The 12,866-nt window shown below is 34.6% G+C and overlaps 1 protein-coding gene across 2 annotated transcripts in view; it reads right to left on the bottom strand.

Moving 5' to 3' along the window:
* The window catches only part of LOC101896451 (uncharacterized), a 100,106-nt gene extending 90,442 nt beyond the window's left edge, over positions 1–9,664 (bottom strand). The window contains exons 1-2 of one of the 2 annotated variants that reach the window (XM_020035681.2): positions 9,543–9,664; positions 8,471–8,883 (exon numbers count right to left, since the gene is read on the bottom strand). The gene's annotated coding sequence lies outside the window, so the exon portion shown is untranslated. Of the gene's footprint in view, positions 1–8,470 lie in introns of both variants that reach the window. The other variant, XM_005180389.4, reaches the window with a different exon arrangement.
* Between the last annotated feature and the right edge of the window lie 3,202 nt (positions 9,665–12,866).

The raw sequence follows: 12,866 nt of genomic DNA, 5'->3' as shown, positions 1-12,866 counted from the left end.
AAATGCTTCGGCATATTTAGTCCTTTGAACTTTAAATTAAAATTAAATCATAGAGTGTATGATTGAATTCTCACATTAAAACTTTTAATTGTTACGTGGAGCTCTACTAAATTAGCAAAGTTTAAGACTTTCTTTACTGGTTTCCTTCTCAAAATGTCATTAAGATAAATCTTCAGCTTTTGATTTTGCTTAATTAATTAAAAATTCAATATCTGTCCCCTTCCCCACCATTGCCGCGGTGTTATCTTTGTCACATTTGAACAAATCTCGGGCACGACAATTTGTGTTGGTGGATAATGACTACCAGTCAGTAAGTCAGTCAGTCAGCCAGCCAACCATTTAAGTCGCCGGAATGGAGGTGGTTACAGATGAGTTACATGTTAAGTTTGGTTTGTTTATTGGTGAAATTCCCAAAACGGCAGATGTTTGGTTTTCCAACACATATATCTTTCTACCAAAAAAAAAAAAAAGACTATGGATGAGGTTAATGAAATGCAAAACGAAGGAAAAGAGAATCAATGAAGAAATATTGTCAATTAATATCCGCTTTAGATAACTAGCTTAGCAATTGTCAAATGCTTGTGATCTTTTGGAGGCAGGCAGGCAGCACCTGTGGTGATGGACTTTTCATGTGACATATTTGGCCAATAAAGGAATATGAGATGTTTTGAAATTGTGTAATATATATTTTTTTTTTTATCAAAATACATGAGATGTCGAATTAAAAAATGCAATGCAACCTACTTCAAACTTAATTCTGCAAAATGAAATCTGGTTAGTTTTCTAACAATCAATTCCAAATTAATATTCACAAAAAAAATCCATAGGTATGTATTTTGAATTTTCCTAAAATTTTTACCTAAAAAATTCTTACTATATTTAACAAAAATACCCTCTATCCTTTGGACCGAATTTGACAATTTTCCAAAAAATAAAATCCGTTAAAAGTTCTTTTAAAATAATAAAACCAGTAAAAAAAGCCTAAAAGTCGGGCGGGCCTACTTTATGATACCCTACACCATTTTGCTAATTTAGTAGAGCTGTGCATAACAATTAAAAGTTTTTATGGGAGAATTTAATCGTACACGCTATGATTATAACTATAAGTTAAAGTTCAAAGGACTAAATATGCCGAAGCATTTGTATCTTTTAAATTCGGACTTGTATTGCCCATTTGGTGCACAATTAATTTGAAATCTGAACCGATCTCGATAAAATTTGGCAAAGATATTCCTGAGCTGTATTTGATATATTTCCCTGAATATCGTTGTTACGGAGTGCATATTACGGTTGTGGATAACAAATATAACAAATCGGATGAATAATATATATGAAAGCTATAACTATATCTTAACCGATCTTCATCAAATTTGACATGCCAAATTTCATCCCATTTGGGCAAATATTAGACATTTGGTGCACAATAAAAGGTAAATCGGACGAAGTTATATATGGGAGCTATATCCAAATCTGAACCGATCTGGATAAAATTTACCAAATGTATTTCCGAGCTGTATTTGATATATTTCCCCAAATATTATTGTTACAGAGTGCATATTACGGCTGCGGTGAACAAAAATAACAAATTGGATGAACACTATATATGGGAGCTATAGCTATATCTGAACCGATTTCGATCAAATTTGGCATACTTATTTTCAGGTCCAATCTGATCGTTCGTGCAAAATTCCATACTATTCGGGCTGATATTACACGTTTGGTGCACAATAAAGGGCAAATCGGACGATGATATATATGGGAGCTATATCTAAATTTTGACCGATTATCTCCAATTTCAATAGGGTTCGTCCTTGGGCCAAACAAATGATTTGTACAAAATTTCATCTGGATAGGGCAATAAATGCGAACTGTACTTTGTTTACAAAAATACATGGACAGACGGACGGACGGACGGACATGCATAAATCGACTCAGAATGTGATTTTATGCAGATCATAAAAAGGAACTATGGGTCTATCTCGTTTCCTTTTGCCTGTTACAAACAAATGCACAAAGACATAATACCCTGACCACCTTGTGGTGTAGGGTATAAATACAGAATATAGCCGTTATATACGACGATGTGGATCTGCAGAGGCAAAATATTCAAATGCTAAACTTGAAAAAAATTCGGGAAGTAATGTAGGTAAAATCATCAAAATACCGAATATAGGGAGGTACTTATTTATGGGGGCTATGCCAAAACGTGGACCTGTGCTTCAAATACCAAATTTGAAACAATTCCGGTGAATAATGTCGCTTTAATCATCAAAATACCGAATATCGGCAGGTATCGTTTATAGGGGGGCTATACGAAGACGTAGACCTGCACAGACAATTTTCTGTCTTAGGCTGTAGTATCCATTACGAACTTTAAATACCAAATTTGAAACAATTCCGGTGAATAATGTTGCTAAAATCATCAAAATACCGAATGTTGGGAGGTACAGCTATGTGGGGACTATACGAAGACGTAGACCTGCACAGACAATTTTCTGTCTTAGGCTGTAGTATCCATTACGAACTTTAAATACAAAATTTGAAACAATTCCGGTAAATAATGTCGCTAAAATCATCAACATACCGAATATCGGGGGGTACCGTTATATGGGGGCTATACGAAGACGTGGACCTACAGTATCTGTCTTAGGATGTAGTATCCATTTCCAACTTCAAATACCAAATTTGAAACAATTCTGGTGAATAATGTAGCTAAAATCATCAACATACCGAAAAGAGAACATAAAAAGGAAGAAATACATATTTAGAAAGCCCAGAATTCCTTCAGAGAAAACGACTGCAAATTATGTTTAGAAACCGATAATTCCTTAAAGCTTTCTAAAAATTGTCTTGAATGGAAACAGCTTTTGTGTCCTGCTGTTCCAAAAAAATGGAAAATTTTAAAATATCTTAAAGGCAACCACTCCAACTGTTGGAACTTGTAGATTCCTCAAAAAAAAATCTCATCCGGAGAAAGCCCATGAATTCTTCTAAGAAATTCATTGACCCTTTTAAGGTAACCAAAATTTATGAATGGAAAATAGAAGCAAATATTTTAGACGCCCTTGTGGGAACCCCAAAAAATTACTAAAAAATCTATTTAGGAAGTCTGAAGATGCATAAAAACTAACCTATTAGACCCTTCCAAGAAGCACACAAATCATTCGCAGCACATTTCAGACCAGCTTGGAATCTAAACAAGTAAAAAAGCTGTAAGTTCGGCCGGGCCGAACTTTTAATACCCTCCACCTAATAAAATCTGTGAAAAATTCTGTTAAAATCTTAAAAATACCGAATGCCTATACGACGACGTGGACCTGCATAGGCAACTTTTGTCATAAGTTATTACAATATTTAAATGCGAAACTTGAAGAAAAATCTGTTTATGATGTAGCTAAAATCATCAAAATACCGAATATAGGGCGTACCGTTATATGGGGGCTGTACGAAGACGTGGACCTGCACAGATAATTTTCTGGCATGGGCTGAACTATCCATTACGAACTTCACATGCGAAATTTGAAACAATCCCGGTAAATAATGTTGCTAAAATCATCAAAATACCGAATATCGGAGGGTTCGGTATATGGGGGCTATACGAAGACGTGGACCTACATGGCCCATTTTCTGTTTTATGCTGCAGTATCTATTACGAACTTTAAATACCAAATTTGGGACGATTCCGTTAAATAATGTCGCTAAAATCATTAAAATACCGAATATCGGGGGGTATCGTTATATGGCTGCTATATGAAAACGTGGACCTATATGGCTCATTTTTTGACTTAGGATGTACTATCCATCACGAACTTCAAATACCAAATTTGAAACGATTCCGGTAAATAATGTCGCCAAAATCCTCAAAATACCGAATATCGGGTGTACCGTTATATGGGGGCTATACGAAGACGTGGACCTGCACAGAAAATTTTCTGTCTTACGCTGTAGTACGAACTTTAAATGCCAAATTTGAAACAATTCCGGTGAATAATGTCGCTAAAATCATCAAAATACCGAATATCGGTAGGTACCGTTATATAGGGGCTATATGATAACTTGGACCTACATGACCCATTTACGAACTTAACCTGCCTACTGGCAAAATATACATGTGTGCAAAATTTTAGCCGACTATCTCAAATTGTTCGAACGATAGAGTGATTACAACAGACAGACAGACAGACAGACGGACATGGCTAAATCGTCTTAGAATTTTACGCTGATCAAGAATATACTTTGTTGGGTCTGACATGAGTATTTCGAGGAGTTACAAACGGAATGACAAAATTAACATACCCTCCATAGTATGGTGGTGGGTATAAAAAAGAACTTTAATAAGTCTCCAATAAAAAAAAAAGAAAATAAATTATAATAAATTCCAATTCGCATCCTTCTCGATTTCCTCCACCCTAATATGTGTGAAAGGCTTTTCATTCATAAGCTGTTTGCCAATCGTTTACGATGTGTTACATTGTTGACATAGTTTGACGGCATTAAACAGTCATTGGCGTTAGCTTTTCCTCGTTTTGTTTATTTGTTTGTTCTCATATTATTGTTATTGCAAATAATACCTCCCGCTAGTGCAAAAATGGAATTAACAATAAATAAACAAATAGTAATTTATAGGAGGCGGTATAAGCGATTGAAAAATATACTTCGTTAAAAAAAAAAAAAAAAACATAATAATAAAATAATTCTAATAATTCTATTAATAATAAAAATAATCGTTATAATAACATATAGCTATAAGAATAATTACGGGTAAAATTCAGCAGAGCTAAGCGAAGAAAAGAAACCAATAAACAGAGAACAAATGCACTCAAAAACAATGATATTTGGTGCCAGCTTTCAGAGACAGCATCGGAAAAAATTTTCCATCCAAAGTTTATGACTTTTTCAAATTTTCCCACAAAAAAAAGGCTTATTGCCAAGTAATGGGCTTATGAAGTACATTTGGTCACCAGTAACCATTTACAGGGTTGCCCATATTCGACGGACCTTTGGGCCCATTCCAATCGACGAGGCTTGTCCGCAGGCAACATTCTTTGCGTCAATTGAATTTTGTACGGGAACAAATGCTAATCAATGCGAATAATCCGTTGTAAAGTAGACCGAGCCATGCCCAACTGCTGAGAACGGCGTTTTTGGGATGTTCTTGGGGACCTCTCAACACAGGCTCGTACGGCAGCGATATTCTCGGCCGATCGCCTTGGTCGACTTTTATATTGCCTCTTCGGATTAGAAAGAGCCTTACCAGTCGAAAATTTTTCGCATAAACGCTTGATGGTGTTCGTAGAAGGCGCACTTCTTACATTTTTTCACAATTGACTTCTTCTGTTGAATGTAAATTTCAACTATTTCAGAGCGCTCGCGTCGCGTGTATTGGTTCATGGTAAAAATCTGCTTGGACTGACGCTTCAAACGCGGTATGTCATTAAGCGATGTGACATCTCTGTCAAAAGTTATGGCGTTGCCAGATGGGTCCGTCGAATATGGGCAACCCTGTACATAATGAATGTGAGTTATATTGCCTTGTAACTTTATATAATACCCTCCACACACACGTAGTATGGAGGGTATATTAAGTTTATCATTCCGTTTGTAACTCATCGAAATATTATATATTCTTGATCAGCGTAAAATTCTCAGACGATTTAGTAATGTCCGTCTGTCCGTCTGTTATAATCACGCTAGAGCGAAAACTAATAAAGATAGGAATCTAAAATTTTGCACAGATCAGTCTTTTGTCTGCAGACAGGTCAAGTTCGAAGATGGGCTACATCGGACCACGATATCGTGTAGCCACCATATAACAGTATATCCCATATTCCGTATTTTGATATTTTTAGCCAAATTTTTGAATGGAATTGCATGACGATTTTAGGAACATTATTCACCGGAGTTGTTTCAAATTTCGTATTTAGAATTCGTAATAGGGTGCATAGCCTATGACAAAATATTGCGAATGCAGGCGCACGTATTCATATAACCTCCATATAATGTTACCTCCCAAAATTCGGTATTTTGGATGATTTTAGCGTCATTATTTACCGAAGTAGTTCAAATTACGTATTTAGAGTTCGTAATGGGAACTACAGTCTGTGACAGAAAATTGCCTATGCATATCAGTACCTCCCTATGTATGTCCGTCAAGATGAATGTAAATTTAATTAGCAAAGACACAAACCAAGGTGATCTTTTCTCCGGTTTGCAAATGGTTAATAAAGAGAGAGAGAGAGAGAGAGAGAGAGATTGAGAGATAGAGTGAGGGAGTAGTAAACCAGAGAAAAATTAAAGGTAAATTAAATTATATTAGTTTTCATCAAATTTCATAATCATCGGACATCTCCCTATGTTCGGTATATTGACGATTTTAGGTACAATACTCACCGAAATTGTCTGAGATGTCGTATTTGATGTTCCTAATAGCTACTACAGCCTGTGACATAAAATTGCCTATGCAGGTCCAGGTCTTCGTATAGCCCCCATATAACGGCACCTCCCGAGATTCGGTATTTTGATGATTTTAGCTACATTATTCACCGAATTTTTTTTTAAGTTACGCAACCGAATATTGTGATGGCTTATGACAAAAATTGCCTATGCAGGTTTATGTCGTCGTATAGACCATTTTAACAGAATTTTTAACTGATTTTATTTTTTTTCATTTCAAATGGTGGGTATTCAGCTTTTTTACTTGTTTTTTTTTTATTGTTTACACCTCTCTGTGGCGGTACCAAAAAAGTGGACCATTTTCAAACTTCCTCTAACATATAAAAATTGTTAAGATGTGCTAAATTTGATAAAAAAAAAGGAAGGTGTGAACCAATATTCCACATTTTTGCACGTGATCATATTATTTTCTAAGTAGTACGATGTTCCACGTTTGATCTCTCATGTTCCACGCTTGATTTCCCATCGTTATTTTTGCCAAAATTTTTACTTTTTATAGGGGAGATACCAGAAGGAATGCACCGATATTTACATCTCGATTGAGATTGAGTAAAAATACTAACACGAAGCTGCCACACAGATGTACAAGGTTATATCGACTCCAAATGTCCTAACAAGGATTTTGTCTAAAGAGAACTGGGGTCTAAAACCTTTATTTCGAGTTGGCAAGTTTATTTAGTCAGCGAATTACAATTTTTATACCCTCCACCATACTATGGAGTGTATATTAATTTTGTCATTCCGTTTGTAAATTCTCGAAATACTCATGTCAGACCCAACAAAGTATATTCTTGATCAGCGTAAAATTCTAAGACGATTTAGCCATGTCCGTCTGTCTGCCTGTCTGTTTTAATCACGCTATCTTTCGAAAAAATTGAGATAGAAGGCTAAAATTTTGCACACATGTATATTTTGCCAGTAGGCAGGTTAAGTTCGTAAATGGGCCATGTAGGTCCAAGTTATCATATAGCCCCCATATGACGGTACCTCCCGATATTCGGTATATTCATGATTTTAGCGATATTATTCACCGGAATTGTTTCGAATTTGGCATTTGAAGTTCGTAATGGATACTACAACCTAAGACAGAAAATTATCTGTGCAGGTGCACGTCTTCGTATAGCCCCCATATAACGGTACGCCCCGATATTCGGTATTTTGATGATTTTAGCGACATTATTTAACGGAATCGTTTCAAATTTGGTATTTGAAGTTCGTATATGATACTACATCCTAAGTCAAAAAATGAGCCATGTTGGTCCACGTCTTCATATACCCCCCATATAACGGTACCCCCCGATATTCGGTATTTTGATGATTTTAGCGACACTATTTACCGGAATCGTTTCAAATTTGGTATTTGAAGTTCGTAATAGATACTGCTGCATAAAACAGAAAATGAGCCATGTAGGTCCACGTCTTCGTATAGCCCCATATACCGTACCCCCCGATATTCAATATTTTTATGATTTTAGCGACATTATTTACCGGAATTGTTTCAAATTTCGCATGTGAAGTTCGTAATGGATACTTCATCCCATGCCAGAAAATTGCCCGTGCAGGTCCACGTTTTCGTATAGCCCCCATATAACGGTACCTGTCGAAATTCGGTATTTTGATGATTTTAGCTACAATATAAACAGGTTTTTCTTCAAGTTTTGCATTTATATTTGTAATATTGTAACAACTAATGACAAAAGTTGCCTATGCAGGTCCACGTCGTCGTATAGACATTCGGTATTTTTAAGATTTTAACAGAATTTTTAACGGATTTTTTTTTTTTTTTTTTGAAATTGCCAAACTTGTGCCAAATGGTGGAGGGTATTAAAAGTTCGGCCGGCCGAACTTACAGCTTTTTTATTTGTTGTAATTCGATTTGTAAATCAGAATATCTTTCATGAACCCTATATCTCATCCGTTGTTAATGCCCCTTCAAAATATACTCAGTTCCCTCAGGGTAGGGTATATTAACGCTAATTCTATTGTAAACAAAAAACAATACGATTTTTATACGCACCCAAGTTGTCACTGGACTGTCTTCTTTTTGTTGTTGTTTTTTTATGATTTGCTCCTGATGCGATTACAAAAACATTGAGCACCTCATAAAACTGTTGCTGATAAACTGCTGCTGCTAACTGACTGAATGGCTAACAATGATGGTTGACGAACGTTGCAACAGAAAAACGGACACAAGTGAATTAATTGAAGAAGTTTTTCGTTTTTTTTTTTTTTTTTTTTTGCACAACAACAACAGCACACACGTCACATACAACAATGTTCAGGCAAATAGTCGTCGACAAAATGCCAGACGTGGAGACGTTAACCTGTCATATATCACTCATGCAACGAACGATACGCTTAGAACAACACTGACACTGGCAATGCCGATGATGACACTTTTCCAGAGAACTATTTCAAAATTTCACAACACTAGAGAAAAAAAAACGAAACTGATTTCAATACTGAAATTATTGTTTTTTTTTTTTCTTTTTCAATTTAGATTTAGATTTTCGTGGAAATTGTCTGGTGGCTATGTGGGCCAATAACCTGACAAAATATTTCCTTTTTGTTTTCTTTTCGATTTTTCGGATTGCAATTTAAATTTGATTTGTATTCAAATACATCACTTTTAACACTGAATGGGCATAAAATTTGAATTTTTATAGGTTTTCAGTATTGCTCTTATTTTTCGTTTTGTGTTTTGTTTTTATTATTTTTTTGACGCTTGCACAAAACAAAAGCGAACGCAATAAATTTTTTAGCACTATTTTTTATATTTCAATTTTCAATTTCCTTAATTCTTGTGGGCATTTTTCATTCACCTACTCCCCTCTTTCAAATGCCGGCAGATGATTCCAAAACGACAACTATTTTATTGTTGTTTTTTTTTTTCTTTTAATATGCGCTCGATGAAGCGTAAAACAGAACCAGCCGCCACCAACCGTCTAACAAAAATCATAAAACACCACTCGGCCGGACTAAATGACACAATGACACCTCAGATGTCAAGCTTCTTTGAATTTTATGATTTTCCTATTTTTTACAAAAACCAAAAAATTGTTAAAAATAAAACGTTTTAATTTTCGTACAAAACTTTAATTCGTTTTAAGTTTTCAACTCAAATATTCCACAGGGTGCCCGTAACGCTAGCTAGACGAACGTGTCAAATGAATTCTTGCGTTCAGCGATCGTAAACAACCGTCACCGTTCAGCGTCTTCAGTAAACTGATCACGAATGTGTTTGGCCAGTCGTGGGGCTGTTCGAAACGACCAAATGTTGGAATCGTTCCGCTACACTCATGCATCCCAAAGTGCTCTCACCACACTCGCTCCCATATGTGGAGCGAGCAGGCAAACAACCAAATAAACACACATGGGGTGCACTAACATGGCATAAACATGCAAAGGTGGAAATAGAGTCTACATTACCCCCACGATAGGATCCACACGATGCAGATCAGGGCACAGTGTTTGGCAGCATAATGTTAATAGCTAAATGAAAGAAGAGGTAGAAATTAAAAATTTAAGTTCTAAAATAAAAAAAAACCCGGTAGGGTTTTTAATAGGGGTTCAGTTCGTATTCTTAAAGAAGACCAGCAGGACTTCTTACAGATCTAGCACTTAGTCTTCTCAGAAAACAGCAGTTTGTATTCTCATAGAAGAGCACTTGGTCTTCTCAGAAAACAGCAGTTTGCATTCTCATAGAAGAGCACTTGGTCTTCTCATAGAAGATTGGTCTTCTCATAGAAGAGCAATGGGTCTTCTCATAAAAGAGCAATTGGTCTTCTCATAGAAGAGCAGTTGATCTTCTCATAGAAGAGCAGTTGATCTTCTCATAGAAGAGCAGTTGATCTTCTCAGAGAAGAGCAGTTGATCTTCTCAGAGAAGAGCAGTTGATCTTCTCAAAGAAGAGCTGTTGATCTTCTCAGAGAATATCAGTTGATCTTCTCAGAGAAGAGCAGTTGATCTTCTCAGAGAAGAGCAGTTGATCTTCTCAGAGAAGAGCAGTTGATCTTCTCAGAGAAGAGCAGTTGATCTTCTCAGAGAAGAGCAGTTGATCTTCTCAGAGAAGAGCAGTTGATCTTCTCAGAGAAGAGCAGTTGATCTTCTCAGAGAAGAGCTGCTGATCTTGTAGAGAATATAATTTCACCTTCGTAAAAAAGATCAGTTGATCTTCGCAGAGAAAGGCAGTTGGTCTTCTAATACGAGACCAATAGAACACCACTTGATCTTTTCGTAGAAGACCAACAGTCTTCTTTGAGAAGATTTAATACGACCAAAAAGTTGTCATGGATGAAACTCGTTTAAAGACATTTTGAATCGACCTTGTCATACCCGTCCTTCTGTCTGTATCGTATATTTAACAAACTTATATAGAATTCGGATATATATATATATATATATATATATATATATATATATATATATATATATATATATATATATATATATATATATATATATATATATATATATATATATATATATATATATATATATATATATATATATATATATATATATATATATATATATATATATATATATATATATCAAATTTTAATTGCAGAGGACTACATATATATATATATATATATATATATATATATATATATATATATATATATATATATATATATATATATATATATATATATATATATATATATATATATAGAATTTTGTCCTCTCCCACAAAAGTTCAAACAATTTCCAAAAAGCCCTCTATATCTCATATTGAGATTGGGGGTATCCCTTGGTAACACTTTGATAAGGTATATTACGGGAACGAAAATTGACCATATTTATGCACTCATACCTTCGCTTCCCCCCACAAAATGTCAAAATAACTCTCTTAAAATGGGAAATCCAAATTCTTGAAATTTGGTCCGTGGTAATATTTATACCAAACTTAGGTCATGAGCGAACATGGAAAATATTGTGCCACTACTTCTCCTTTCTCCAAATGCTGAGGATATATATTTGTGGAAACACCAACTGGAACTTTCTAACTTGTTATAATTGAGTTATAAAAAATTTTATCTTGTTTTTTAGACGATAACTATATTGTTGGAATTCTATAGATAGAAATTCTACTCTCAAAGACAGAATTTTTGGAATTTTATTTTAATAGATTTTTTTCATTCGATTCTATAAATTAAGGACAAATCAAACTATCATATCCATCGATTTCCGTTGCATAGAGAGCTACTCAATTGTGTTGTCAATGACAATATTGAGGCGCTTTGAAATGGATCAACTGGATCCGTCACAAATCCCAAACAAATATAGTTTCAAAATGCCCCCAATCAATCTCAGATTTATTTCTTAATCCAATAAATATTTGATTTTTGATTGTTCAAAAACACTGTCTAATTGAGAACAGATATCATGTATGAGAATGACTCCTCATTACCGTGTGTGTTTGTGCGCTGTAACCACACAACACTTGAACTCTTCTCTACTTTTATTGAATTATCTACTCTCTGCACCACAACAAACATATCTCTTGCACCTATCCCTTGGGATCACTAGCAGACACTGAGCTACATATAAGGGGGATTTTTGTTTGTTTTGATTTGTTGTTTTCCATTTTCAAGAGGTGTGTGTGTGTGTGCAATAAATCAAAAAGGAATTAGAAGAGTAAGATTTTTAAATATGTTGCAAAGAGAATTTAAAAGCAACATGTTGGAAACGAAACAATATGAGGTGTGGTGAGAAAGTAGAAGAAAATACATTCATTTAATTTACTTTTTATTCTTTTTAAATTTTTACTTATTTAAATGTATTATATTTTTCTTTTCAGTATCCAATTGAATTTGTACGAACGTTTGTTCCATTTGGGTAAGTCGTTGTTTTTACATATCTAGTTATGTTATATTAATAAGATATTTAATTGGAAGAACGAAAAGAAAGCGGGTGAAATTAATACACTTAAACTATATCTTTATAAGGCCATAATACCGAACGTAGAGGGATCCATAGAGGCAATATTGATATCAAAAGGCGTCAAAATAGTTTTAAGTTCCTAAGGAATAGGTTTTATGTAAAATAAGAAAAAAAAATAAGAAAACAGGAAAGTAAGTCCTAAAGTCGGGCGGGCCTACACCACTTTGCTAATTTAGTAGAGCTCAACATAACAATTAAAAGTTTTTATGGGAGAATTCAATGATACAAGCTATGATTATAATTATAATTTAAAGCTCAAAGGACAAAATATGCCGAAGCATTTGTATCTTTAAATTCGGACTTGTATTGCCCATTTGGTGCACAATTAATTTGAAATCGGATAAAAATATATATGGGAGCTATATCCAAATCTGAACCGATCTCGAAAAAATTTTGCAAATATATTTCTGAGCTGTATTTAATATATTTCCCTCAATATCGTTTTTACAGAGTGCATATTACGG

The sequence above is a fragment of the Musca domestica genome, unplaced genomic scaffold (assembly GCF_030504385.1).
Source record: "Musca domestica strain aabys unplaced genomic scaffold, Musca_domestica.polishedcontigs.V.1.1 124, whole genome shotgun sequence".
Taxonomy (NCBI): Eukaryota; Metazoa; Arthropoda; class Insecta; order Diptera; family Muscidae; genus Musca; species Musca domestica.
Note: the sequence above shows the minus strand (reverse complement) of the source record. Positions and strands in the feature narration are given on the sequence as shown.